Source organism: Macaca mulatta, chromosome 2, assembly GCF_049350105.2.
Source record: "Macaca mulatta isolate MMU2019108-1 chromosome 2, T2T-MMU8v2.0, whole genome shotgun sequence".
NCBI lineage: Eukaryota > Metazoa > Chordata > Mammalia > Primates > Cercopithecidae > Macaca > Macaca mulatta.
In genome coordinates this window covers 31,362,161-31,387,317 of record NC_133407.1, presented here as the reverse complement: position 1 = coordinate 31,387,317, position 25,157 = coordinate 31,362,161, and the positions used below count along the sequence as shown (strand labels likewise).

The window sequence follows — 25,157 nt, the reverse complement described above, 5'->3', positions numbered from 1 at the left end:
TATTTGTATAAATAAGACTATCTAGTACCTAAGTATGAGCAGAAAAGTCACACTAGAGTTTTCATCCCAGGCAGGGTTATGGCTTCTCCCACAGTGAATACCGTTTAAAAAGATGGGGAGAAAAAAGATAAAGTTAGACTTGTATAGTAGCCTATATACCAATGTGTTCACAGTATCAGTTACAGGTATTCATATATTATGCTTCTCTGCTGTGGCAGAAATTATTGTAGAGTGCTTGCTAGCACTGTATACAGTGGAATATGCACTCTACGTATTTCCTGTTACTAATATTTTTGCTTGTTTAGTGTTAACTTCAGTCTCTCCAACTCTGCTCTTTCAGAATATTGACTTCCAAATTTCCTATAGAATAACAAAATATCAGAAAAATATATTTAGCATCACCACTAATCCAGGAGAGGTAAGTAAAAACAAAATACCATTTTTCATCTCTGAAATAGGCAAAGGTTAAAAAACAATAATGCTTAGAGTTAGAGCAAGTGCTATGGAAGGAAAGTACAATATACTCCAGAAGGGAATGTGAGTTAATACTGTGTTTTGGAAAAGCAACTTACAGTATGCATCAGGAACCTTGAAAATGTTTCTGACTCTTTGATGTAGCCATCCCACATGTAAAATGCACTCCAGGAAATAATCAGAGAGATATGCAAAGGTGTATGTGTAGCAGATACCAGGAAACAACTTCAATACCTATCAATAAGAGTGACTGATTAAATAATTACTTCTTGTGCTAGAATAATTTACAGCTGTTAAAAATATGTCATAACAAATTATTACATGAGATGGAAAAATACAATGCTTTTAAAGCAAGATACTATACTGCATTTTTTTTACATTTTATACATATACATGTAGAGTTTTAAAAAATCAAACAAACATGAAAGAAAATGTATGAAAATGTAAACAATGCTTATCTCTAGGAAATAGAAAAAATGGTAACTTTTTTTCCTTTTCATTTAATTTTCTAAATTGTCTACAAAGAGTATACACTGCATTTGTTAACAGGAAAAGGCATTGTATCTCTGAGCCTCATCCACATTGTCGGGCACGTACCTAGAACTGGAATTGTTGGGCGTATATGTATGTTAAGCTTCAGCAGATACTGCTAGTTTCCAAAGAAATACATAGTAAATATGGCATATTTTTCTTAATTACTTTTTTTTGTTAGAAGTTTAACACAAAATTACACTCCCACCAGCAGGGTATGTGGATGGCTATTGCTCCACACCTATGTCAGCACTTGGTATACCATGTTGTCATTTCATTTTCATTTCATTTCCACTCTGGTGGGTTCATGGAAGTGGAGGTGTCACAGAGCAGCGCCAAGCAAACCTGGGCAAGAGGGGCTCCTGCTCTGTGCCTCATCCTCCAGAGAGCCTCACATTTCTTCCTGACACTATCAAGGCCTCAGGGAAGCATTTCTCCATATTTCTGGCCCTCTGTCCTCAACAAAATGTAACTCTGGCCAATTTTCATGAAGGTGTGTGGGTTGTGCCACAGCCAACATCAGAGGCTGGCACTGCTTTGAGAGCTGACAAGGATTAGAGTGGAGGAAGCACTTAGCAAGGGAAAACACACATTAATTAACTGGTTAAATCCACTCTGTCCTGTGTCATGGATGCAGTTGATTCTTGCATATTGAAGTTCCATTTCCTAATCATACCAACCACCATTTTCTTGCTTTTCTTCGTGTTCTAATTCACAGCTCCAGAGGTAGCCAGGAATCACAGCTGAGGAATGCTTCGTCATGTTAGCCAACTAATGACCTTTTTACATTTGCATCTGTGCAAGTCTACACCAGGGCGTTGCAATCTTGACATGATTGACATTTGGGGCCAGATAAATCTTGCATGTGTCTGTCCTGTGTATTGTAGAATGTTTAGCAGAATCCCTGGCTTCTATGCACTTAGATGTCAACAGGACCACATCCTTAATGTGACAATCAAAAATGTCTCCAAACGTTGCCAAAAGTTTCTTGTGGGGCAAACTTGCCCCCAGTCGAGAATAACTGATCTAGACATAAAAAAACATGATCTGGGACATGGGTCCTTTCCAGAAACAACTAGGTGGACACTGAATGCTGAAATTGTAGACATTTAATTTATAAAAACATTTAATAAGATTTAATTATTTAAATAATTAAAATTTCTTGGCTTTAATAACTCTTATTTAGAATTTTGATAGTCAATACTTATAATTTTTAGCTTGACTTTTAATACTTTGAAAACTTTTAAGAGAAATAATTTTTTGAAAACTTACCAAAAAGTTATTTTAATTTTTTATTTTTACATTTGTTTTCATTTAAATTTTTGATAAAAATTAATAAAATTATATATATCTTGAAGATATATTTTAATCCTTTAGATGATTATTACTTAAATTAAAATTATGTGAAAGTATTGATTACAATATAGCAATTTCACTAAAATGAGGCAAGAAGAATAACTTATGGAATAAGAACATATCACTTATGAATTATTATTTATTTACCGTTCACCCAAATACCACAGGCCCACTAACAGAACACACAGATGTGCAAATATTTATTCAATTCAGTCTTCTTTGATATTTTAATGACTTTGTCATATAAAAACTGTAGCTTTATATTTATAATGTTGTCATTATGAAGGTATATTTGGTAAATTAAGAGGGTAAACCTTTTATATCAGTTTTTCTAGCTTGATGGATAGCATTTAAATACTTAGCTGTAATATTTAGTATTAGATTTAATTAAAATCTAATTTTAAAATCTAATCTAAAAACCTAATACTAAACAGATTAATAAATTAGATTTAAGATTTTGCATTAGAATAGTATGTGGCCTACAATTCTCACTCCCACCCCAAGCCACATAATGGCGGGGACAGGCTTTTGTGGTCTGAATTTGCATCTTTCTGATTACAAGTGAATTTGAACACCTTTTTTGTTTACTGGTCACTTGGATTTCCTCTCTTGTGGCATGTCTGATGAAGACATTTACATATTTTCCCATTATGTTTTCTGCCCTTTTAAAATGGATTTGATGACTTTTTGTATTCTGAATAGGAACTCTGATGTGGTTTGGCTCTGAGTCCCCACCCAAATCTCAACTTGAACTGTACTCCCATAATTCCCACATGTTGTGGGAGGACCCAGTGGGAGACAATTGAATCACTGGGATGGTTTCTCCTATACTGTTCTCATGGTGGTGAATAAGTCTCACAAGATCTGACGGTTCTATCAGGGGTTTCCACTTTTGCATCTTCCTCATTTTCTCTTGCTACCACCATGTAAGAAGTGCCTTTCACCTTCCGCCATGATTCTGAGGCCTCCTCAGCCACATGCAACTGTAAGTCCAATTGAACCTCTTTTTCTTCCCAGTCTCAGGTATGTCTTTATCAGCAGTGTGAAAACAAACTAATACAGTTAATTGTACCAATAGAGTGGGGCGCTGCTGAAAGGATACCTGAAGATGTGGAAGCGACTTTGGAACAGGGGAACAGGCAGAGGTTGGAACAGTTTGGAGGGCTCAGATGAAGACAGGAAAATGTGGGAAACTGTGGAACTTCCTGGAGACTTGTTGAATGGCTTTGCCCAAAATGCTGATAGTGATATGGACAATAAGGCCCAGGCTGAGGTGGTCTCAGATGGAGATGAGGAACTTGTTGGGAACTGGAGCAAAGGTGACTCTTGTTATGTGTTAACAAAGAGACTGGTGACATTTTGCCTCTGCCCTAGAGATTTGTGGAACTTTGAACTTGAGAAAGATGGTTTAGGATATCTGGTGGAAGAAATTTCTAAGAAGCAAAGCATTCAAGATGTGACTTGGGTGTTGTTAAAGGCATTCAGTTTCATAAGGGAAGCAGAGAATAAAAGTGTGAAAAATGTGCAGCCTGACAATGTGATAGAAAAGAAAAACGTATTTTCTGAGGAGAAATTAAAACTGGGCTATAAAAATTTGTATAAGTAATGAGGAGTCAAATGTTAATCCACAAGACAATGGAGAAAATGTCTCCAGGGCATGTCAGAGGTCTTCACTGCAACTCCTCCCACTGCAGGCCTGGAGGCCTAGGAGAATATCGTTTCGTGGGCTGGGCCCAGTGTCTACGTGCTGTGTGCAGTCTAGGGACTTGGTGCCCTGCATCCCAGTCACTCCAGCTGTGATTAAAAGGGGCCAAGGTATATTTCAGGCTATTGCTTCAGAGGGTGGAAGCCTGAAGCCTTGGCAGCTTCCACGTGGTGTTGAGCCTGCGAGTGCACAGAAGTCAAGAATTGAGGTTTGGGAACCTCCACCTAGATTTCAGAAGAGGTGTGGAAATGTCTGGATGCCCAGGCAAAAGTTTGCTGCAGGGGCGGGGCCCTCATGGAGAACCTCTGCTAGGGCAGTGCAGAAAGGAATTGTGGGGTTGGAGTCCCCACACAGAGTCCCTACTGGGACACCGCCTAGTAGAGCTGTGAGAAGAGGGCCACTGTTCTCCAGACCCCAGAATGGCAGATCCACTGACAGCCTGCACCATGCACCTGGAAAAGACACTCAGGGCCAGCCCATGAAGGCATCAAGGAGTGGGGCTATACCCTGAAAAGCCACAGGGGCAGAGCTGCCCAAGACCATGGGAATCCACCTCTTACATCAGCGTGACCTGAATGTGAGACCTGGAGTCAAAGGGGTCTCACATTGACTCCCCTTTGACTCCAAAATTTGACTGCCCCTGTGGATTTTGGACTTGCATGGGCCCTGTAAACCCTTTGTTTTGGCCAGTTTCTCGCATTTGGAATGACTGTATTTACTCCATACCTGTACCCCCACTGTATCTAGCAAGTAAGTAGCTTGCTTTTGATTTTTCAGGCTCATAGGCAGAAGGGACTTGCCTTGTCTCAAATGAGACTTTGGACTGTGGACTTTTGGGTTAATGCTGAAATGAGTTAAGACTTTGGGGGACTGTTGGGAAGGCATGATTGGTTTTGAAATGTGAGGACGTGAGATTTGGAGGGGCCAGGGGCAGAATGATATGGTTTGGCTCTGTGTTCCCACCCAAGTCTCATCTTGAATTGTACTCCCATAATTCCCACATGTTGTGGGAGGGACCCAGTGGGAGATAATTGAATCATGGCGGTGGTTCCCCCATACTGTTCTCATGATAGTACGTCTCATGAGGTCTGATGGTTTTGTCAGGGGTTTCTGCTTTTGCATCCCTCTCATTTTCTCTTGCCACTGCCATGTAAGAAGTGCCTTTTGCCTCCTGCCTTGATTCTGGCCTCCCCACACCACTTGGGTATGTCTTTATCAGCAGTATGAAAATGGACTAGTACAAGCCCTCTCTTGATTTCTGTCTCGCACACACACCCCACCCCACTCTGTGACCTGAATTTTCTTCTCTGAACAGTGTATTTTGAAGAACAGATGTTCTGAATTTTAATATAGTCCTATGTATTAATCCTTACCTTCATTTTTAGTATTTTTTGGGGGATTCTGCTTAAGAAACATTTTCCTCACTTCAAGGTCAGAAAGATATTCTCCTGTGTTATCTTTTATAAGTTTCATTGCTTTCCTTTCTCTCATGATTCCACGATCCACCTGGAATAGATTTTGGGGTGTGGTGTGCAGTAAGACATAGAGCTTCATTTTTTTACATAAAGCAACCCAAAATAATTTACAGATAAATTATTAGAATCAATAGGGGAATATGGTGAAGTTGCCAAGAGCAATATACAAAGGTCTAAGGTCAATATACAAAGGAGCATATTTGTATGTTCCAACATTCGAAAATGTAGGTTTTTTTATAGATACTATTAAAATATCAAAAACATCAAATATCTAGGAGTAAATCTAATGAAAGTTAAGAAGACTCTTACATAGAAAACTGTGTAACATGACTGAGAGAAATGAAAGAAGCCTACATAGATGGGAGAGGGGGGCTGTACCACAGTTATGGAGGCTGACTGAGGGTCTCCTTGCTTCTTCCTTCCAAACTGCCTCTCCACTGTGGTACAGACTTCATTCCCCAGAGACCTCAAACCCCTTCCCTGGTCCTCCCTCTCTAAGATTCCCCTCCAGTCTACCTTGTTTTCTTTTCTATTCCCTTCAGCCCTTCCCATTTTTAGATAGTAATGTTGGTCAAAAGGGGTGCTGGTCAACAAGGCTATTTTGGAAAAGGGTCATAAGTGCTTTTAGGAAGCAGGGGGTGTGCAGGACCAAGGAAGCAGTCAGGGGTAAGACAACTTATAAATGGCAGGGCTGGTGGTAAACTCCTCGCATATGCCTACCCTAAATTTGAAAAAAAAAATTAAAAAGCCATTTTGATCAAACAAATATTTGTACACTAGACTGAGCCCACAAGCTACTGGATCTTAAAAATGGCTCCATGTGAGTTTAATGAGCTAATGCTGACAGCCACAAGATCAGGAGAAGGGCTGTGTATTAGTCAGGGTCCCCAAAGAAATAGAACCAATAGTGTGTGTGTGTGCGCACATGTGTGTGTGCGTGCACAGGCATGTGTGTAAAATAAGGAACTGACTCACATGATTATGGAGGCTGCCAAGCCCCAAGATCTGCCCAGCAAGTCAGCAAGCCAGAGTCCCAGGACAGCTGATGGTGGAGTTCCAGTCCAAATGCCAGCAGGTTCAAAATCACAGAAGAGTCAAGGTTTGCATTTGAGTCCAAAGTCAGGAAAAACTAAAGTGCCGGTTTGAAGGTAGCCAGGCAAGGGGGATTGTCTCTTCCATGGGAGAAGGGTCAGCTTCTTTCTTCCGTGCAGGCCTTCAACTGATCAGATGAGGTTCACCCACATTAGTAAGGGCAGTCTGCTTGACTCAGTTTACTGATTTAAATGCTCATCTCATCCCAAAACACCCTCACAAAAATATCCAAAATAATGTTTGACCAAATGTCTGGGTACCCTGTGGCTCAGTTAAGTTGACACAAAAAATTAACTACCACAAGCTGTTTTTCACCAGCCTTATCCATCAGACTCTCCTCAAGAACATTCTCAAAATGGAGTTTCTGTTCCAACACTGGAGTATCTGACTGGTCAGGAATAGGGTGGGGCCTACAGAAGTGTGTTTTGCTTTCAAGTTAAAGGCTCAGCCTAAACTGGGATGGGAGACAGGAGCCAAATCTAAACTTATCAATGGGCTGATGTCTGTATAGCACTTCCTAAAACTGAGGAGCAGAAGCCAGGGGACTCTCCACTAACACCTTACCCCTGGAATGAACTGGGAATGCGAAACCCAAAGACAGATGATCGTAGCCACAATTTACAGAACTGAGGACAGAACTGAGTTGGGAAGTGGGCCACAGAGTGACTGCTTCTGGGAGGGCAGAGCTGTGGGCCAAGAAGGCGAACCCTAAACAGACAGGACATGGCCATGCTTGAGATAGGGTAGGCCCAAGACAGAAAAGCGGAAAAGGAAGGAGATGAGCTAATTCAAGACACAGGGACATTGATAGCAAAGTAGGAGGCTTCGAATGAGAGACTGCCAGGACCTGAAGAGATTGACTTTTTAACTAGCCAATGGGGCTGATGTATGAGGAGAGATAGGAGCCAGTTAAGGTTTGTTTGGTTTGGCTTTCGTTTGTTTAGACCAGAGGTAGCTCACATGTCGGTGAGACTGTTGGCTGTTTCTCACTGCTCTGTCCTGGTCTGGGACTCTTAGAAACCCCTTTGATGAAACATTGCTCCTACATGTGCCTGGGCACCCGGGGGCTCCTGCTGAGAAGTTGTCACCCCACTTTTTCCTGACACTGAAGCTTGCAGAAGTGAGTAAGTTCTACCTCATTTTCCTCTGTAGAAAACTCTCACTGACTTCTCAGCCCCTCGGCAGCTTTTCCCAGATAGGTGTTGTCTTAGTCAACTTGCCCTGCCATGACAAATTACCACAGACTGGGGGCTTCAACAACAGAAATTTACTTCTCACAGTTCTGCAGGCTGGGAAGTCCAACAGCAAGGTGCTGGGAAGGTAGGTTTCATTTACAGGCCTCTTCTCTTGGCTTGCAGGCGGCCACCCTCTTGTGTGCAGTGGAGAGAGAGATCTCGATCTCCTCCTCTTCTTGTAAGACACTAATTCCATCATGAGAGCCCACCCTCATGATCTCGTGTAACCTAATTACCCCTCTGCTATGGTCTGCTTGTGTCCCGCAACGTTTGCATGTTGAAACTTGATCATATATGTGATAGTTCTGAGAGGCAGGGCCTTCAGGACGTGATGAAGTTATGAGAGTCAAGCCCTCATGGTGGGGATTAGTTCCCTGATAGAAGCACTGGAGGCAGTGAGTTCATCCCATTCCATCTCTTCTGCCACATGAGGACACAGTGTTCATCCCCTCCTGAGGATGCAGCAACAAAGTGTCACCTTGGAAGCAGAGAGCAGCCCTTACCAGGTGTTGAACCTGCCGGCACCTTGATCTTGGGCTTCCCAGCCTCCAGAACTGTGAGAAATACATTTCTGTTCTGTAGCAATTACCCAATCAGGGCCAGGCAGGGTGGTTCATGCCTGTAATTCCAGCACTTGGGAGGCTGAGGCAGGTGGATCACTTGAGGTCAGGAGTACAGGACTGGCCTGGCCATCATGGCGAAACCCTATCTCTACTAAAAATACAAAAATTAAAATTAGCCCAGTGTGGTGGTGGGTGCTTATAATCTTAGCTACTCAGGAGGCTGAGGCAGGAGAATTGCTTGAATTTGGGAGGCTGAGGCTGAAGAAGTGAGCCGAGACCATGCCACTTCACTCCAGCCTGGGCGTCAGAGCAAGACTCTGTCTGAAAAAAAAAAAAAAAATCCAACCAGGTATTTCATTATAGCAGTACAAGTAAACTGAGATGCTCCTAAAGGACCCATCTCCAAATACCATCTCCAAGGTGATTAGGGCTTCAGCTATGAATTTTGAGTGGACACAATTCAGTCCATAGCCGGCATCCTACTGGCCTCAGGATTTTTGCCACCTCTCCTCTCCCCATACCATTACTAATGTACTTTTAAAATTTAAGTGGGTCACCTTAGCTCACCTTTTAACTCTATTTTAAAGGAAGATTTAATCACTGCGATACCTAGAAAACCCCAGCTCATTTGTGTGTATAGTTGGGAAAGGCAAAATTTATTCTACCACCTTCTCTGAGGGGACTGGATCCCAAGAATCAGGGTAATTAACACTAGCTACAATAACAGTAAGTACAAAATCCGAGTGGCCTCAGGCTCTAACGCAGGGATCAGCAAACTGCAGCCCATAGGCCAGATCTGGCCCATTGCCTGGGTTTTGCGAAGGGTCTTTCTCTGGGGCATAGCCACAGCCATTCATTTATGTGCTGTTTCTGGCTGCTTTTGTGTTGACGGCAGAGTTCAGTGGTTGGAAGACCACTGACTACCAAGTGACTGCGGACCGCCAAGTGACTGCGGACCGCCAAGCCTCAAGTGTTAACTCTTGGGTCCTTTTCAGGAAAAGCTTGCCGAGCATGCTCAGAGGTTTACTTCTCACTCCTATCAGTCCTGTTGCGTTCAGCAGACAGCCTTTCACATGTGAAGGGACTTGTGTTGGGACTTGGATTGCATCTGCCCAGGAGCAGATCCTGAGTGACCCCAGGAAGCCCCATTAGGAGAGTGGGAAAGTGAAACAGGGCAAAGAAGCAGATGCTGGAAGTGTTCATGAGCTGTCCTCACTGAGGGCACTTGGAGCTCCTTCCTGCTGGGAACCTGGGCCGCTGTGTAGGACACATGTCAGAGTCATCCCACTCGAGGGCAGTGGGAGTGGGGGTATTTATCCACCACTGGCTGAGGGGCTTGCACTCCCCAGCACTCTGGCCCATCCCACAGGCAGTCGGAGCCCGACCCTGCCACCGATGAAAGCTTCCAGGCTGGGAGTTACGTTTCTTGGAGTAAGAAGAGGTGGGTCCAGGAAAGGGATCCCAAGGGTACACCAGCAGGCACCCACAGGGCATGCTGCCTGGTGCCACGGTCCCTCAGGGCCTGCCTCTCATTCGTTAGCCAACAAGCCAAGAGCAAGAGAACAGCCCTCACGCCCAGGACCGGAAGGGGCTCACTTTCCTCCACTCCCTTTCCATCCATGGCGACTGCTACCTGCAAGGAGGCCGGGCAATGCAGTCAGCTTGCCCAGGAAGAGGAAACAGACTCATGAACTTCTAGCCAGTCTCTGCCTTAGTAACTTTCACTTAAAATTTAGTTTCAAGAAGCTATGAAGGTGATCCCCAAAGCCTGTATTTCTGGATTTGTCAAGTAACTTAGCGGTGGAAAAGCATTCCTTACTTGGCGGCCGTATCACACCTTCCAAATGCCTCCGCACAGTCTTCGAGATATTTTCAACTCATTCTGTATATAAGTTCAGATGGTTTAAAGATATCTGGTTATGGCTGAGTGAGGTAGAGAACTCAGTTACAGGAAGCCGGCTTCCCTGGCTCTGGCACACTCCTGGACGAGGCCCCTGGCACCTAACTCTCCAGGCATTTGCAACCCGGGAGGTCTTTAGGCCTGCCTGTGTGGTAATACTGAGACGAGAGGGCATCAATGGGGTGTCTGCTTTGTGCTAGGCATGTTGCCACATCATTTTGAGGTATCCATAACACTAGACACAGGCTCAGGGATGAAAAGTATCAACTAGTGATTATTGTGTGCTTATACATTAACTCATTTACTCCTCAGTCAAAATTCTTAGGTTCCTTGTCCTTCGGTTTTCTCATGTGTAAGATGGAGTTGAGAATAGCTGTCACCAATATCCATTCTTCCTGTCCTCCATTGTATTATAATAGCCCATCCACCACCATCACCAATTTTTAGCTGCACACATAATCGCCTGGGATAATACATACCTTTCCCAGGTTTCCTTGAGATATGTGACTAAGTTCTGGACAATGAGATATAAATGGAAATGTCATAGGCAACTTTTAAGGAGTGTTCCCGAAGAGCAAGCCTGAATTTCTTCAACCATTCCTTCTTCCTACTGGCTGAAATATGGATGTGATGGCTGGTTCTTGGGCAGCCATCTTGTACTATGAGGAAGACAATAGATATTGAGAAAGGAAGAGGAAAAGGACACAATCAAACCACATATCATCCTATAGCTCTCCCCTTTGGACATCATTCCCCCGCCAGGGAAATTGATCACTATCTCATTTAAGCCTCTGACGCTTGATCAGCCACACTGGTATGATCTGGGCATTTGTTAGAAATGTAGAATATTGACCCCCACCCCAGACCTGCTGAATAAGAATCTGCATTTTAACAAGATCCACAAGTGACTTGTGCACAAAATAAAATCTGAGAGGCACTGGTTCCAGCTACTGTTATCTGAGAGGGGTCTGTCACTCAACAGTTGACCTCAGTTCTAACTAATGTCCCACTGCACAGCACTGCTGGGAGGATTAAATGAGTCATGAAGTCAAAGCATCTAGCACAAGGCTCTGCCCAGCATGGGGAGTGAGAGTTCATGGGTTAAATTGCCTTGGCGGTGAGTTCTGTGATGGAGCACAGATTTATGGCAACATTGCCATCTGCCATATGGGCCCAAGGACATCCCTAACTGTGTGAAACCTTGAAGACAGAGCAGAAGGGGTGCAATATTTGTTGAATACCATCTTTAGAGGTTTTGTAGAAGCCATTAATTAGGGACCAGGGAAGGGAGAGGTCCTGGGATGGGCCTTCCAGAGCCTGCTGCACAGCTTTGACCCCAAATGGTGTAGACCTAGGGAGCAGGAGGGGAGGTTGGTCTTAGACCATTGAGTGGGGGTGGCATGGGAGGGACACAAAGCACCCTCTTCATACTGTCTGCGAGCATGAGAATAGCCACATGCTGGTCTCTCATTCCCGCACCCAGGCTGTGGAGGGAGAAACCTTCTGGCTGGGGAGTGGCTCTGCTGCTGTACTTATCCCAATTTTCCAGCCGGCCAGGCTTTATCTCTCCTGTGATGTGATTGATAGAGCTCTCCGCAGGGCCTCTCATTATGGTCTGAAGGACACGGTGGCCTAGTTTCATGCAGGGATGCAGGGAGCCCAATCATGCGGGGACTGTGGCCCGGGTGTTTTGGAGAGAGATGGGACTTTTCCGACCAGGAGGTAATGGGGTGGTTCTGAGGCAAGGGCTCCTGTAAAAATACCTGTGCTCAGCTGAAGCAGAGGGTTCCTGGAATGGAAAGAGCAAGAACTGACGTGGGCTCCACGTCCCTCGCACGCTGTGGTGGGCCTGCCCTGCTCCTGCCCTACTCTGTGCTGTCCACTGCTTGTCTAGGGGCTGGAGCATGCCACACGCTGACAGCCTGGGGAGGGCTTGGTGGGCACCCCTGCCAGGAGCATCCACTTGGGTGGCTAGAGCAGCACTGTGCTCTGCGTGTGTGTGACGCGGCGTGTTTCTGTGTCTATTTCTCTGTCTCCATCATCTCTATTTTCCCCAATACCTGAAAGCAGAATCACAGCGCGTTGAGAGGTCTCTGGGGCCACATTGCCCCAGTTGTTGGAATCCTGGCTCTAGCTGTTGGACCATGGACAAATTACTTTGCCGTGTCACAGATTTTCTCTTTGTGATGGAGATCATCAGCTTGTTGTGAGAATCGAATGAGTTGGCCCACATAGAGTCCTCACAGTAAGCCCTCAATCAATGGTAGGTGATGCCTTCCCTCCCCCAGCCAAGGTCCTACACACTACTGCCCAGCAGCCTGAGCGCGAGGGACACTAGAAAGTCCTGCCCTCCTGCAAAGTGACATCTCAAGTCACAGCCACCTGGAAAAGCCTTCCCTTTAGCCGTTACAGCAAAGCAGAAAAGGCTAGGGTTGAGTGAGAAGACCTGGCACCACCACTCACTGTGTGATCTTGGGAAAATAACTCATCCCCTTGAGCCTCAATTTCCCCAACTGTAAAGTGGAGATGAAATCACATTGTCTTTGTCCTCCACATGCCCCTAGGGCAGGCTGGAACTCAGAGACGACTCTGCCTCCTCCAGTCTGTGTTCTCCCTCCCATTCATGGGACTCTTCAGATGCCACCCGTGTGCTGTGGCATTTACGTGAGTCAGATTAGGTCAGGCTTGCCACAATAACAAATTATCCTCGAAATCTGAGCTGGCCCCTTTCTTGCTAACACAGACTCTAGTGAGGGTCTGGGGATTCCCAGGGCAGCCCCTTGCCCTGTGGTGACTCAGCAATCCAGGTGCTTGAATCCAGGCTGCCTCCTTCTCAACCCAGGGCTTCATTCACCACAGCTGGGAAGGAGAGAGCTGGAGGGCTGCACACTGACCCATAGATGCTTTATCCAGGAGTCCCAGGCAGCACTGCTGCTCACAGTCCATTGGCTAGAACCTTCCCGTGGCTTTGCCTTTCTGTGGGGAGGCGGGGCAATGTGGGGAGCACATGGTTACCCAGTACGCAGCAAACATCTTGCCGAAGAGTCTCTTTCCGTCTTAACCTCTGCATTTGTTTTCTCAGCGCCACGGGCCACTCAAAAGCCTGCACAGGAGCTCCAGGCAAAAGTGGCAGCGTCCCGGGGCCACGTCCAGCTGCAGGGGAAGAGCTGGCTGTGTCAGTACAAGTCGGGCCTCTTCAAGTGTGGGGAGAATGGGGAGAATTTAATGACAAATCCAAAGGTCCCACCAGGCCAGTGACCAAGTTCAGAGCCCGGGCCCGCGTGCCCTAGACTTCAAAACAGAGTAGGGAGAGGCCAGCCATCAGGAGGATGGACCTGCTGCCTGCAGTCGCCGAGTTCGGGTAAGCCCCCAGGAGTCCCTGTCTCGTGAAATCCCCTTAATTCCATCCAGTTACAAACAAAAGGAGATGCTCTTTCTCCAGAGCCACTGATCCCTTAAGTGGCTTTCCCTGTTGCTTGGGTTCTTATTAAGGTTACTTGGGACTGAGTCACCTGTCCTTGAGTGACAGTTCAACTTGAAGGCAATGTCTTGCAGAGCTGCTGCCCCAGGGGCCATCACCAGGTGCCCTGCTCGTAGTAATCTCTTTTTAAATTACTGTTTTCTGCTTAAGCCCATTGTTGCCATGTGGGTGACTGACATTTTAGCTAAATGTCTTCCTGGGAGACATCCTGTCTTTTGAAGCAGTAATTCTTTCAGAGGGATTTTACCCCGGGGCAGAGATGGTGAGGTGAGGGGGACTGCAGAGGCTTGGGCTGGAGCCTTTCCCAGGCATGCAGCGCCAGCAGCCCAAGCCGTTCCCTGCCCTGAGGGGGCCACTTGTGCCTGAGGAGGATAAGACAGAACGGGAGACTGAGATCCATTCTCTCCTCTCCTAAGAGTCCTAGACACTCAGGGGACCTGTCGTGTCTGGGTTTCCCAGAAGCAGACTCTGAGACAAGGATTCAGATACAAGCAGCTAATCTAGAAGGTGATGCCCCAAAACTCTACGAGGTGTGGGGAGACAGGGAAGGGAAGGGCACAGTTTTCAAGCCCATCAGGGCTGCCGGCACCTGGGGTTTCCTCCTCCTCCCTGGGGAATTCCTGGAGGTGGAGTCAAACCCTCTCATCAGTTACCCCAGCAGAGAGATGCGGTGGTAAGGATTTATCTGCACCTCTGCTCTCCTGCTTCTGGGACAGTGTGTCCCTAGCCTGTCAGCTGGCTCTATGCATTTCAGGTAGGGAGGAGCACTCCTGGGCAGCGTGTCCCAGCGTTTGTGACACAGTCTTCGGAGTGCAGAGGTGGATGTCCATGAGCTCTGAGCCAAATTTGATCCATCAACAGGTTCCATGGCCCTGGCCACATGGTGGGTTCCTGTGCAGCCAGGTGACCTGAAGCGGGTCACTGGGTGAGGCTGAAAGTGCAGCGAGTTTGGGTGTGTAGGGAACAGCCACTTGTGGACTGACTTGCTGAGCGGGAGGGGCTGCTTTTCTACGAAGTCACATTGTTAGGCAGCAATTTTGTCTTTGAGTGTTTCTTCCCGGGCGGAGGGCAACAACTGCGGTATATTTTTCAGGGCTGCAGGTGCAGCTGTTTGCGTGGTTGCGTAGCAAACCAAAAGGAAGTCTCCTGTGGCCAAGGAGTTGGAAATAGACATGCGACCTTATGGACTGTGTGGTGCTGCCGTGACCTGCAACACAGGCGCCCGTCCATCCAGCCCACGGCAGCGCAGCCCTCCTTGACCTGTGTGTGTGACACACAGGAAGGAATTGGTCTTGAACGGGAAACCAGCCTTTGTTCCAACCCTGAAATCATGCCACCGTCTCCTGGTCTGGACCTTCGGTGGCTCCAGCTTTCTTTATGCCCATCGTATTTAGAAGCATCCCTTTTCCTGGCCTCTTCAGGGTGACAGCTGTGTTGAGACACACACACACACACACGCACACATGCACATACACGGCACAGCCATTCCCTGATCAGGCCGTGATGCACCGCCCATCCCTCTCTCTGTTTGCATTGCCTTTGCGGTGGAGCCGGGGTCCTCTGCTGGGCCCTGAGAGTGGGCAGGGGTCTTGGCGTTTCCCTGGAGACTCACCACGTGGTGGTGGGCAGCATTTGGTTGGCTCCTCACAGGGCCTCTGCTGCGCTGCAGAAGGTGAGGATGCTGGGGACCCTGGTGTGGCCTTATTCTGGTGCAAGCTTCTGGGGTGCAGCAGGGTGGGTGGGGCATGCATTCCTGGCCATCACTCCAAGGCCTTTAACTTGATTTCTCAAAGCCCCTTTGGAGAAAGCATTCTGGGGTCGGGGTCTGGGGCTGGGTGAAAAGAGTGTTAGACTCATGAAGAGCTGTGTGCGTTTGAGCTTTCCAGCAGTTCAAGAAGTTTGCCAGACATGAAGGGCCGGACGAGCCTGGTGATTAGATCTCTGGTTCGCCGCCAAGGACAGACTTTTGTTGTTTTGTTCTTTGTTTCTTTCAGATTTTGTCTTCCCCCGCCCCCACCCCACTTCTTTTTAGCTCTGTTTCTTTCTCTCTTACCTCTGTGCATCAGCATGGTTCTCTTTGTGTGTCTCTGCATCTCTGTGTGTCTCTATTTATCTCTTCGTCTCAGTCTTTAAATGTCTCTGCCTCAGTATCTCTAAGCCTCTGTCTCTATTTCTCTCCCCTCTCTGCTGCTGTCTCTGTTTCCATCACTGTCTCCGTCTCTGCCTTTCTGTCTCCCTGTCTCGTGCTCTGTTTGCTCCGTCTCTGCCTCTCCCTGGCCCAGTCCAGAGCCCTTGGCATGAGGACATGGGTGAGTCAGGGCTGGCTGCAACTGGACACCTCAGGGAGACCAGCCAGGCCTGGTCCCTCTAAAAGGGAGTGATGTGTGTACTTTCGCGGGGGGGGCGGGGGGTAGAAATCTGGCAGTACATTCTGTCCCGGTCCCCATCTGGGGACTTCACTCTCCGTTGTCCCACCCCATTCTTACCCCCACCAGAGGGCTGTTCTTGGGCAAAGCAGAGCAGCTTCACTGTCAGGCACCGGACATTCCAGTTTCAAGAGACGTTTAGGATTTATGTGCAACCAATGAATAAGGCAAACATGACATGGGACATTTGACTAGTTTATCTTGATCACTAAATGTCTAGGTGGTAACAAGACAACCTGACAGATGTTACCGGGAAAACTCGATATTTGGGGGTCACTTATATTTGAGCAAGGGTAGCATTCATGTTCACCTGTGCATTTGAGGGGCATGGGGACTGGTGTGCCCAGAGCCTGGAGGGCTCCCACGTCGCAGCCAAGGGAGGCTGTGGACCCAGATCAGTTTCCACTGTTCCTGGTTCTCTGCCGTTTCACAGCACTGGCTCCTCCTGGTCAGGGCAGACCTCTGCTGTCATAGCCTGGGCACCAAGGTGTGGCCCACGAGAGGATCCAGGGCTCTCCATCCATCTGGCCCTGCTCCTAGGTGCTCACAAAAGTAAATGACAGCAGAGAGAATGGGCACATCCTAGGCACAGCGTGGGGGCTGATCCTCCCAGCCCAAGGCTCAGCAACCACAAAGGGCTAGGTGAGAACACGCATGCGGTGTGTCGGGTGTGAGGCGGAGGAAATGGGCATCTGTGGCCTGTGGAACTCAGACGGGCAAAGAGAACCCATGAAAGGCACCTGAGTGGTGGGTGACATGAGCAAATAATGTCTTTGTAGAAAGGCAAACCTGGCAGCTCTGCACTGAGTGCATAGAAGTAGAGGCAAGACAGGCCCTGGAAAAGAGATGGATCTATGAAATGCAGCCTCCAAAGCGCAGATCTGATCTGAGAGGATCCACCACTCCATGACCCTGCAGCTTGGTAGTGTGTGCACATGTGTGTGCATGCGTGTGCATGTGTGTGCATGTATGTGTGAATGTGTGTGTGCATGTGTGTGTGCATGCGTGTGCATGTGCGTGTGTGCATGTGTGTGTGCATGCATGTGTGTGCATCCATGTGCATGTGTATGTGCATGCATGTGTGCATGTGTTTGTGTGTGCATGTGTGTGCATGTGTGTGCATGTGTACGGGTGCATGTGTGCATGCATGTGTGCGTGTTTGTGTGCATGTGTTTGTGCATGTGTGTGTTTGTGCATGTGTGCATGTATGTGCATGCATGTGTGCGTGTGTATGCGTGCATGTGTATGTGTGCATGTGTATGCGTGAATGTTTGTGTGTGTGCATGTGTGTGCTTGTGTATGTGTGCATGTGTGTTCATGTGTGTGTGCATGCGTGTGTGTGCATGTGTGTGTGCATGTGTGTTTTTGACTTGTGTCTTCCACTAAACTTCCATCTTTGACCACACCCCTTCCCTCCTTGCTCCTTCCTGCAAATCCACTCCTGGGAGACCCTGAAGAAAGGGTGGGCAAATAACATGGAGCTAAATCTTTCAAAGCTGGGGGAGGGAATGGGGTCAGAAGACTGGGCCCAATCAACCTTCTTTCCTCCACCCATGAAAGTGACCAGTTTAGAGATTTCAGCAAATCCCAAAGGTGCTTGTTCATGCATCAGCTCTATTCACAACAGTCCATAAACTCCTCAATTGTTCAGACCAGCTATGGTACATCCACACACCGGCATGCCACTAGCAATGACGAGGAGCTTTGCGAGTGGACGCTGGTCGCAGCAGAATCTCACAGTGACCAAGAGGACCCCGCCTGTCCAAAAGGATCCTGCTTGCACATGAGGACCTCACTCTGCAGTTGAGGACCCAGCGGCACTCTATTCCTGTGCAATTCTGCAACCGGCTAAAGGCTCCTGGCAATAGAACGCACATCAGTGGTTGCCTTGGGGGAGGCCAGGACTTGGGGGGACCTGAGAGAGTTTTCTAGGGTGATGGAATATTCTGTATCTGGACGGTGTGGTATTCCACACAGGCATCAACATCTGTCAGAACTCACTGGGTTGAGCCTTCAATATCTACCTTATTGTATGTAAATTCTAACTCAAGAAAAGAAAACAGGCTGCCGATTCAGAAAAAGAAAGAAAAAAGAGGGAGCAGGAGGCAAAGGATGTGGCCTGACCTCTCGAAGGTCCCTTGGGGTAAATACAGACACCCACCAGACCCACATCAGGCCTGGCAAACACAGAGCCGCTATCTGCAGGGGTGGGCTCCTTACCTCAAGCCCCTGTGTGCCTCCCTGGCTCACCCCTTCCGGCCCTGCTGTGGGCTCCACGGACAGAGCTTCCCAGGTGTTAACAGAGGCCATGCATCCTGATTTTCATGTGCAGTCTCTGTTTTGTAATATTGGCTGCTAACACCTACATTTCAAAACACGAAGTGGTCCTCAAAGACCACATCAGGCCCTCTTGCCACTTTACCCCCTTATCCTTAAAAGTTTTGTCCTCAAGAGTGTTTCAGATGGCCTCAGAGCTGCTGGAGGTTCCCTCGTGTTTTGAGCATACCACAAATTCCTGATGTTCTTCCATTCAAGTGACCAACTGAGCAGGCTGGGGCCAAGTCAGGAAGAGGCCATCTTGGGCCAAGCTGTGAGGAGTGGGTGCAGTGGCGTAGGAAGGGGTCCTGTGGAAGAGAATCCAAGAGGGAACGTCCTCTCTGAGACGAAATGTTTACTGGTGTGATTCTTGTGCTGCAGGTTGGGAGAAGGGACCAAGGCTCAGGTTCGGCTGGATGCCAGTCTCCCAGCGGGTCACCCTGGGTTTGGATCTGTGTCCCCGCTCAATCTCATGCTCAGTCGTAATCCCCAGTGTTGGAGGTGGGACGTGGTGGGAGGTGATTGGATCATGGGGGCGGATCCTTCATGAACAGGTTCGCGCCATCCCCTGTGGTGCTGTTCTCCTGAGAGAGTTCTCACGAGACCTGTTTGAGTGTGTAGCACCTCCTCCTTCTCTCTTTCTGCTGCTCCCACCATGGGAAAAGGTGCCTACTTCCCCTTCGCCTTCTACCATGATTGTAAGTTTCCTGAGGCCTCCCAGAAGTTGAGCAAATGCCAGCACCATGCTTCCTGTACAGCCTGTGGAACTGTGAGCCAATTAAACCTCTTTTCTTTATAAATTACCCATACTCAGGCCAGGCACAGTGGCTTGTGCTGGTAATCCCAGCATTTTGGGAGGCTGAGGTGGGTGGATCTCTTGAGCCCAGGAGTTTGAGACCAACCTGGCCAACATGGTGAAACCCCATCTCTACTAAAAATACAAAAATTAGCCAGGCATGGTGGCATGTGCCTATAATCCCAGCCACTGGGAAGGCTGAGGCATGAGAATTACTTGAACCAGGGAGGCAGAGGTTGCAGTGAGCCAAGATCACACCACTGCATTCCAGCCTGAGCAACAGAGTGAGACTCTGTCTTGAAAACAATAAAAAAATATAAAAAATTACCCATACTCAGGTATTTCTTTACAGCAGTGTGAGAACAGACTCATCCACATCCCATGAGGAAAGCTGGTCCCACTGGGGGGCTCTCTGCAGAGACGTGGCCTCCTGCCTTTCTCTCCAGGATACCCCAACGTCCTTCCACAGCCTCAGGGCCCAGGGTCCCCATCCACCTGAGCCAGGGCTACAGGTCTCCTCTCTTTCCTCCTCAGGCCCTGGGACTCCACTTCCAGCTCCATCAGGGGCTCACAGTGGTGACTCCCTCCCCGCAGCCTTTTGTCTTTGAAATGAATATCACAGCAGCTCTGAGGACTAAAGGAGGTGATGTCTGCAAAAGCAGTGATGGTTGTCAGCAGTGGAGTCTTCTGGAATCTCTGAGCCATCTGGTGATGGAAATGTCTCTATCGGTGGGAGAGGGGAGGGGCTTTTCCCGTGGTCTGGGCGCTGCCAGAGTCTTTCACATTGCCCGGTCCCAAGGTCTTTGATGGGTATGCACGGTGGTGAGAGTACAGGTTCTGGAGAGAAGAGCGAGTCAGCCTGGGTTCAGATCCAATCTCTGGGAACTTACGCACTGTGAGGCCCTAGGGAAATTATTTAATCCCTCTGAGCCTCAACTTTCTCTCCTCTAAAATGGGAAAACAACATTACCTGCCTCACAGGGCTGTTGTGAGGATTAAATGAGTTAATACATGTAAAACACTCACAGCCCTAGCCCATAAATGCTTGCAAAATAGGCCTTTCCCAGCTGGGAAAACAATTTAAGGCCAATTATAGATGGATGTTGATGAAAGACTCTCTTTCCTGTAAGTAAAAAAGTTGAGACTTATTCTCAATTTGAGTCACCATAGGGTAATAATGTGGAGGTGAAACAGCGTGGGCCGTGTCCTCCAAGAGAATGCAGGCTGCAAATCCCAGCTTAACTCTACACCATCCTTGGCCAGTGCGGGTGTGGTTCTAGCTCTTCGCTCCCTCCCTAGTTGTAGGATCGGAGTTTGCAGTTGCCGCTCTGGGGGCTGGTGTGCTTCCCGCTCCACCCCTGCCTCTGGGCTCAACCATAGGACTTGCCTTGGCCAACAGGATGTTAACAGATGTGATGCACGCAGAGGATGTGTGCACAGATGGGCTCGATATCTTGCACAGCTGCCCTCACCAGGAGAAGAATGTGTCCCACATTCCCTTGCTACTGGCTCCAGTATGATGACCCTATACAGAGCCCTTATATCAACCATCTTTGTTATTTCCCACCACAGTCCTAGGAAAGGGTCTTGTCATCCTATTGCAGATGAAGAAACTGAGGCCCCACTGGGGTCACAACTTTTACCCCAATCACACCAGTGGTTGGTGGCAAGACCAGAAATCTGTGTCCCTCTGACCTCACCGCCTCTGGTCTGAGCTGAGCTTCTCCCACAGCAGGACTTTCTTACAAACCCATATCCCCTCCGGTAGGCAGAGAGAGGTTCCTCGTCAGCATTAAGAAACAGCACATGGGGTGCCCACATTTTCCTGCTCAGGTAGACCGAGGAACTGAGCCAGAATCACAAAGAAGACATTTGCCCCCTGAATCAAGTTAAGTGGTTTCTGTCTGGAGTGCAGTGAGCAGCTCCCAATTGTCAGGGGGAGGTTTAAAGTTGACACTTGAAGGAAGAGAATTTCATCAGAAAAGGCTGCAGCCTTTACAGATGATGCCCTGGGAGCCATGGAATCTCTAGAGAGGACTCATGGTTGCTTGTTTGCTGGCCAATATGGAGGGAAGATGGTGCGAAGAGGAAAATGGAGCCGGGGTGGTCTCCAGAGGCCCGGAGTCAAATTCCTTACCAGCCAGCCAGCTTGTCCCAAGTGCCTAGGAGCCAATCAAGTCACAGCCTCTGGGATTGACAATGGCTAGGAATGGTGGATGTGATTCAGATAGGAGTAGGGACAGTGGGGAAACTGAGGCAGACGGTGGCTGAGAACTGGCCTCATATATACTCTCATTGAGGAGGGTAGAAGGAGTGCAACTGCCTCAAGGGAAAAATTTCTCACGTGAAAGTTGTTTGTCACATGAACATTCTGAGACTCTTATGTGCCACACGCCTTCGTCCTATTCCCTTACTCTTTATGACCCTAGCAGGGAGGAACTGCAACTCCTATTTTACTGATGGAGAAACTGAGGCTCAATAAGATGAAGGCCTTGAGCAAGGTCACCCCCCCGGAGAATCATGTCTGGGCATGCGTGACTTCAGAGCCATGCTCTTTGGGGAAAAAGTTTGACCCCAAGCTGTGTAATCGATATGGCTAGGCTTTGTGTCCCCACCCACATCTCATCTTGAATTGTAATCTCTACAATCCCCACGTGTTAAGGGAGAGACCAGGTGGAGGTGATTGAATAATGGGGGTGGTTTTCTCCCTGTTGTTCTCGTGACAGTGAGTTCTCACGAGATCTGATGGTTTCATAAGGGGCTCTTCCCCCTTCACTCAGCACTTCTTCCTGCTGCCTTGTAAAGAAGGTGCCTGCTTCCCCTTCACCTTCCGCCATGATTGTACATTTCCTGAGACCTCCCCAATCATGCTGAACTGTGAGTCAATTAAACCTCTTCCTTTATAAATTACCCATTCTCAGGTAGTTCCTTATAGAAGTATGAAAACAGACTAATACACTGTGTCTACCCTGAGTATAGGCATGGAACAAGGGTAGGCCTGGTCTGCCTTTGGTTGGGATGTGTTCATTAAAATGAATCATTAATATAATGATACCTAATTTACTTGGCCTCAGAGAATGTGGTATTCTTCACGTTAATTTGCTAGAGCTTACTACTTGAAGCATTTTGATTTCTGTAACTCTCAATAGTTTGGGGTGAAATCACTCTTGACCATCAGTTGTTGCCTTGCTGAGGAGTATACTAAACAAAATTCAGTCTTTTCTAGAGGACTCTGGTAACCACTCTGAGCAAAGGTGGCTCTGCTGCAGTAAAAGAGGTGCCCCTTGAGCCACTGAAGTGAATTGGATTATTCACTGAGTGGGCCCAGGTTTCTAGCATTATGAGACTCTTTTTAAGTCTCACCTGCATTGTCATATTATCAGTTGTAACATCAGCTGTTGTCTAAGGCTATCTCCACCGAATGTGAATGGCTGTGGACCAGGAGACACTATGGCCAAACCTTTTAGGTGTGTGTTAAATATATGTAAATAACAGAGCAATGGCTGATGGGCCTCCTGCAGTGACTTGGTGACATTTACACACCTGTCATTGCTACTCAAGTTGTTCTCTGCTTTCTTCCCGACTCTCAGTTGTGTTATAGGTATTTGCATTGTCCCATCTATTACATCCAGATAAGTAATGACTCACACATGAGGCTGGCGCAATATAAGGAAAATCTATTTGCTGAGAGTGGGCATAAAAGATAGATTCCAGGCTGGGCGTGGTGGCTTATGCCTGTAATCCCAGCACTTTGGGAGGGTGAGGCGGGTGGATCATTTGAAGTCAGGAGTTCGAGACCAGCCCGGCCAACATGGTGAAACCCCATCCTTACTAAAAATACAAAAAAAATAGTGGGGTGTGGTGGTGTGCCCTTGTAATCCCAGCTACTTAGGAGGGTGAGGCAGGAGAATCGCTTGAACCGGGGAGGTGGAGGCTATAGTGAGCTGAGATTATGACACTACACTCCAGCCTGGGCAACAGAGTGAGACACCATTTAAAAAAAATAGTAATAGATTCCGTGCATCAAAGGCCATGTAAAAACCTGCACACAGATGTTCTTAGCAGCTTTATTAGTAACAGCTAAAAACTACAAACAACCCAAATGTTCTTCAGTGGGGTAAACATCAACTGTGGTACTTCCGTATCGTAGAATGCTACGAAGACATAAAAGGGAAATAATTTTGATACACACAAGTTGGATGGATCTCAAGAGCTTTAGATGAAGTGAAAAAAGCCAATCCTTAAAGGTTCCATGCTGCATAATTCCATTTATATAACATTCTCAGAATGACAAAATAACAGTGACGGAGAACCGTTCACTGGTTACCAGGGGCTAGGGATGCAGGAGGCTGTGACTATAAGGAGGGAACATGAGGGAGTTTCTTTGTGGTGATGGAACTTTCTGTATCTTGATTGTGGTGGTGGCTATACAAATCTATACATGGGATAAAATTTCATAGAACACCAGAAAAATAAAAAGAGTGCATGTACAAATGAGCACAATTGCAGTAGGGCCTTCAGTTTGGTTAACAGTAACTAGTAATGCAGCAATTTCCTGGTCTTGATAATGGTACTATGGCTAAGTAAGATGTTATCATTGGAGGAGGCTGGGTGAAGGGTACAAGGTAATTCTCTGTACACTATCTTTGCAACTTCTATGTGCATGTAAAATTATTTCAAAATAAAAAGTTGAATTATTTTTTAAAGCCTTTCTAAGACAGCCAGTAGAAATAATTGTGGGATTATCTGGTGTTCCGAATTATGCCTACCATGGTTTCCTTCCAGCTGTGTTTTCCATTGATGCATAATGTTCCAATATAATTTAATATCTCTTTGTGGCCTATAAAATAATTTTTCCCAGTTCTCTTTTCATTATTATAATGATAGTTAGTATTCATCATGACTCTGTCTGAACTCTTTTATTTACCTTAACCAGTGACCAGATTAGAAGCAGCTGTGAGAGGAGAGGAGCTGGGGTAGGGAGGTGACAGGCAGGAAAGGCGACACTAAACTGTCAGCTCCATAAGAACATATCCTTTTTTTTTTTTTTTTTTTTTTACTGCTGCTTCCCCAGTGCCTAGAACAGGGTCTGAAATACTCAGTAAATATTGATTGAGTGCGTGTATGTGGACCCAGAGTTGTGTCCATAAAACCTGTACACTAAGCCATAGGATGTACCTGTGCCTTCTTGGATATCACTAACTAGAAATACTTGGAGACAGACTACAGTTTTATGGCCCTTCTGCATGGGGATGGGACACACCAGCATCTGTCGGGCACTCACCGTTAGCCAGGCCATACACTCATCCGCTTCTTGCTCGTGCCCTGAGAGGCAGGCAATGCATGCCCAATTGCAGGTAAGAGGATGGAGGTTCAGAGACGTTGTGCAAGTTGCTTAAGGGCACGTAGCACTTGTGTGAGGCCGAGGCCCTTCTTGCACCCAGATCCACTGGCTGCCCAAGCCTGCACTCCTCGCATTGCACATCTTTTCCATGCAGACCCCTTGCTTTGGGTTTGTAATAGGGACAGCTGTATAAATTGTGACGCATGGACCAAAATTAGTTGGAGTTTTTTTTTTTTTGAGATGGGATCTCTGTCACCCAGGCTGGAGTGCAGTGGTGCAATCATGACTCACTGCAGCCTCAACCTCCCTGAGTCCAAGTGATCCTTTCATCTCAGCCTCCGGAGTAGCTGGGACTACAGGCATAAGCCACCACACCTAGCTAATTTTTAAATGTTTTGTAGAGATGGGGTCTCACCATGTTGCCCAGGCTGGTCTCAAAGTCCGGGGCTCAAGTGATCCTTCT

At 47.2% G+C, this 25,157-nt stretch overlaps 1 long non-coding RNA gene across 2 annotated transcripts; it reads left to right on the top strand.

The window, feature by feature from the left end:
* Positions 1-5,538: 5,538 nt before the first annotated feature.
* Positions 5,539-18,298, top strand: LOC144339011 (uncharacterized). 2 transcript variants are annotated; one of them, XR_013413542.1, is made up of 3 exons: positions 5,539-13,692; positions 14,906-15,484; positions 17,018-18,298. It is a non-coding gene; the product is annotated as an uncharacterized LOC144339011 (long non-coding RNA). The 2 variants fall into 2 exon arrangements; XR_013413541.1 differs by having other exon boundaries at positions 5,539-15,484.
* The last annotated feature ends 6,859 nt before the right edge of the window (positions 18,299-25,157 follow it).